The 4,831-nt window shown below is 51.8% G+C and overlaps 1 long non-coding RNA gene across 1 annotated transcript; it reads right to left on the reverse strand.

Annotated features, from left to right (window-relative positions):
* Positions 1-1,102: 1,102 nt before the first annotated feature.
* On the reverse strand, positions 1,103-4,236 carry LOC134486506 (uncharacterized). Its single transcript, XR_010065552.1, has 2 exons — positions 2,236-4,236; positions 1,103-1,567 (listed from the first exon to the last, which is right to left on the reverse strand). It is a non-coding gene; the product is annotated as an uncharacterized LOC134486506 (long non-coding RNA).
* Between the last annotated feature and the right edge of the window lie 595 nt (positions 4,237-4,831).

Genomic DNA, 4,831 nt, shown 5'->3' on the forward strand with positions numbered 1-4,831 from the left:
TGAGGGTGGTAGATGGCCCCCATTTTTTTCTAGGAGCTCTATGTCCTCATGGGCATAAACCCAACTGGTTTGTCCCACTGGTGGGGGCGTGGGTTGGTCTGGGCTATTTAAGGGCAAGATTTATTTGCTCATGGCCGCTTCTCGCGCCGTGGCATCGGCCAGCCGGTTTCTTCGTGCCTCTGGGTTGTGCCCTTTTTGGTGTCCTGGACAATGTATAATACTCAGTCTTTTGGGCAAGAATAGGGCTTTTAAGAGGGCCAGAATTTCAGCCTTATTTTTACCCTTAGATGTGAGCAGCCCCCGCCTCCGGTAGATCTCCCTGTGGATGTGTGCCGTGGCAAAGGCATAACGGCTGTCTGTATATATATTTAGCCTCTTACCTTTTGCCATCTTGAGCGCCTGAGTCAAGGCGATGAGTTCAGCCCGTTGTGCAGAGGTACCAGCAGGCAGGGCTTTCGCCCAAATCACTTTGTCCTCCGTAGTGACCGCAGCTCCAGCCTTTCGCTCTCCCTCTGCCAAGAAGCTGTTGTCATCTGTGTACCATGTGTGGTCAGCATTCTGAAGAGGCTGGTCCGATAGGTCCGGCCTGGTTCCATGTACTTCTGCGAGGATTTGTAGGCAGTCATGTTGTTCTGCCTCCTCTGGTAGAGGAAGCAAGGTGGCAGGATTGAGGGCGACTACGGGCCCAAACTGAACCCGTTCTGCATCCAGTAACAAGGCTTGGTGCGAGAATTAGAGAGCAGCGGTCTGGGGGCTGCTTTACCAAGGCCTCCACTGCGTGGGGTGCTAGGATGGTGAGTGGCTGTCCCAAAGTCAATTTTCCAGCGTCCTTGATCAGGACAGCAATAGCAGCCACCATCTTTAGGCACGGTGGCCAGCCGGAGGCCACAGGGTCCAATTTCTTAGACAGGTAGGCCACAGGGCGTTTTCAGAGTCCCAACCTTTGTGTTAGGACCCCTTTAGCATACCCCTGTTTCTCATCGATGAACAGTTACTGAGCAAATTGTAAGGGTTTGGAACAGTCGGATGAATATCTTCTATCCTCTTGTTGACCTTTCTCAAGTCTTGTACTGGCCTATAATCTCCAGTGCCGGGTTTCTTAACAGGCAGAAGAGGCGTATTCCAAGGCGACCGGCAGGGGACTAGGATGCCTTGATCCAGAAGCCTCATAATGTGAGGCCTTATACCTTGATAAGCTTCATGTGACAGGGGGTATTGTTTTATGGAGACTGGAGTTGTAATTAAGGGGGGCTGTTGGAGCGCCAACCCCATCCCACCAGTCTCTGCCCAAGCCAGTGTCCTGTCCCGGTTCATAGGGTTAGAACTTGAAGGGGAGTTCCGTGGGGGCCAGTTATTCGGGCCCCTCTTTCCTCAAAATGAATTTGTGCTTTTAGTTTGGTGAGCAGGTCACGGCCCAGCAGAGGGTACGGGCAGTCCGGAACATGTAAGAAGGAATGGGTCACCTTACCGGTAGCCAGCTGAACCCGGCGGTCCGTAGTCCATCGGTATTGTTTCTCACCAGTAGCTCTTTGTACCCAGGCCGTCCGGTCGCTGAGTTGTCCTGAAGCTCGGGTGAGGACTGAATGCTGGGCTCCTGTGTCTACCAGGAAAGTAACCAGCTGCCCCCCAACTTTAAGCGTTACCCTGGGCTCGGGGGGGGGGGGCTCCTGGCCATGACCTCCCTAATCTTTATCTAGAGCCAAGAGGGAGGTTCGTGGTCGAGGCTTTCGGGGTCTGCCAGGCTTCTTGGGGCACTCTCTGGCCCAGTGCCCTTTCTCTTTGTAATAGGCACATTGATCTTTATCCAGCTTCAGCCCCTTTTGAGCTCCCCCGCTATCTCCCTTCCTTTTTTGGCCCTGAACTATGGCGGCCAAGATTCGACTCAATTTTTAGTTTCTTTTTTTATCTCTCTCTTATTAAAAATCTTTTCAGCTTTTTAAAGTAAATCCTGTAATGTATAGCCCTGTAAATTTTTTAACCTCTGTAACTTAGTCCTGATATCTGGAGCAGCCTGTCAGATGAAGGACATAGAGACACTCGTCATTTGTCCTGGGTCATCTGGGTCATAGGGAGTATACATACGGTAGGCCTCCTTAAGTCTCTCTAGAAAGGCGGAGGGAGTTTCCCCTGCTTCCTGTAATACCTGTTTTACCTGAGCCAAATTAGTAGGGCGTCGTATAGCCCCTTGGAGACCCGCTAGAAGCAACTGGCAATAAAGGCGTAGGTGTCCCTTACCTTCAGCTGTATTAAAATCCCAGTTTGGTCCTCAGGCAGCTGGGTGGGACGCCCATCATCTCCCAGAACATGCTTTCTGGCCTCTAGGAACACTCTTTGTTTTTTTTTTTTTTTTCTGAGGTTAAGAGGGCCTGTAAGAGCTGTTGGCAGTCATCCCAAGTAGGCTGGTGGGTAAGTAAAACAGATTCTATTAGGTCGGTGAGTGTCACCGGATCTTTGGAGAAAGAAGGGTTGTGTTGTTTCCAATTGTAAATGTCAGCTGCTGAAAACGGCCAGTATTGGGTCTGGCCACCGGTTCCCTGTCTAAGTGGGAAAGCCTGGGAGGTTGAATCTGGCATCACCTCGCGCTTATTGCGCAATCTCCCTGCGACAGGGGAGAAACCCTTATCAGACTGTGGCCCGGCAACTGATCTGGCCAGCGGCTCTGCCTCCTCCGTTTCAGCCGGGCCTGTCAGAGAGAAGATCTATGAGAGGGGAGTTTGGGTCTGCCGGGAGGACAGGTTTCTTAGAAGGCTCTGATTTCACAAAGGTAGAGAGAGGAAGACGTGGCCGGCAGACCGGGCGGGGCCGAGGGGACAGGCTGGGGGTTGACGGGAGGCCAATTCGGGTCCACGAAGGGTTCCGCCCGGGGGGGGGGGGTTTAAGGCGAGACTCTCTCAAGTGATAATATAAGAAACCTGGTCAGGATGTCCGTGGACGACCCAATCTTTAACCTGTAAAATAATGATCTTATTAAATGTGTCATTCACTGGCCATCCCGCTCCGAAAGTGGGCCACTCGGATGTGTAGAGAGTCTGTCATTTTTCTTTTTTTTTTAACCTCGACGGACTGGTTGTGTGCCCGGTCGTGGACGTCTTTCCAATGATCAAGAGTGAGACTTAGGGGCGTTGTTAGGGACTGTCCCATGTTAGTTCTAAGGAAGATTAGAACACAGAGAAAACAAACAACACCAACAGTCAAACAAACAACAGACAGGCGTGCTGCACGGCTTTGGTACCAAACTGAAAGCAAAAAGTCAGATGGAGGTGGCAAAGGTCCGGGGCCCTCTGAAAGCCAAAAATACAGACAGAGGTGCCGTTAGTCCGGATCTTTCTCCTCTCCCAGATTGGGCCCCGAAAAGTCGGGCCCCAACACCCTTGGAACGTCTTCCAGGGCTGCGGGGCGAGAAGTCCGAGCTCGTCAGCTCCTTCTTCGTCCCGCCCAAATTCCAAACAACCTGGCTGAGCGCTCACAGAACAGACCTGGCTGAGCGCTCACAGAACCTGGCTGAGCGCTCACAGAACAGACAGAATAAGGCAGAACGAGACAAAATCAGACAGACAGACAGACGCCGGCCGGCTTACCTCCCAGTGGGTGGTCGGTGGTCCCTGGGTGGAGGATCTCCTTTCCCGGCCAATGCACCAAATGAAAAGCTCTCAGGGAGAACTTTCCCTCAGGATGGAGACCCTCCAACTCCAAAGACCAGACCGAGACACCACAGGATGCAATCAGCAAGAGGATTTGGTTTATTGTCGGGATACACAGGCACAGGCACCTGCGGGCGCTTCAGTCACTCGGGGGACTGGCGCGCCCCACGGAACCAAGGATGGGCTTTTATAGGATTTTGGGGAGCAGAAGCAAGCATACAGAAGCAGATGCATGGTTACAGGGATATAATTGGTGGATTCTAATATGGCAAGGGTTTAGCCCGGGGGCAAGTTTCCTAGCTACCTTCCAGAAACATAACGGCTGACTCGGCCCCCCAAGGGTTCAGCCCGGGGGCAAGTTTCTTAGCTACCTTCTTGGAACATAACGGCTGACTCAGCCCCCCACCAGGGTGTGGGACCTCTCCCGGGGCTTTTCTCATTGTCAGGTGTTCAACGGCAGTCCTCCTGTTGCCAGGCCTTCAACCAAACACATCTTGTTTGGCAGCCGCTGTGTACTCAGTGTTCTAACCTTTCCCTGAACCAGTCATCTTAAGTACAGCCTTGCAAAATGGCGTTACTGCTGCTAAGCTGGGGTCTTTCACAGGATGCTAAACAGCGCTGTTATTTCCTACTCAGAGGCAGACAGCAAGGCTGGGAGGGGCAGGGAAGAAGGGTGGAAGGTATCCACCCTACCTGCTGGATCCTTCTCGGAGGAGACCCCTGCCCCCTCACCCCTGAGGAGAGGACCACCCATCAAATCCCTCTGCCCCAGCCTTGACAAAAAAAAAAAAAAAAAAAGACTCCTAAGCCTACAGAGACCTGGAAAAAACATTCCCCAAAGCAAGCTGGGTATGGGGGGGCTCCCCCAAGAGAAAGTGGATGTGACAAATGTTTGTGGTTATTTTATTATTATCATTTTGGTGCCGGGCTAAAATATAAAGTCTAGGCCAAGGGTTTGAGAGTATTGTGATTTTGCTGTTGTTGTTGTCGTTCTGAAGGTTGGTTTTAGGATCAGAATCTCAGGGCATGGAGGGACTGTAAGAGACTGAAAGCCGCCCAGGGTCTCCGTTCTCAATAGCTCTCTGTAAATGTTCCTTGCTGTGGGTTTAGGAGCTCTGTCTTATTTTAAAAATTTAAAACCATTTTCAGAGCCCCAAGGCAGCACTCCCTCCTACTTCTCCTTTCTCTCT

This window comes from Rattus norvegicus, chromosome 3 (genome assembly GCF_036323735.1).
Source record: "Rattus norvegicus strain BN/NHsdMcwi chromosome 3, GRCr8, whole genome shotgun sequence".
Lineage (NCBI taxonomy): Eukaryota > Metazoa > Chordata > Mammalia > Rodentia > Muridae > Rattus > Rattus norvegicus.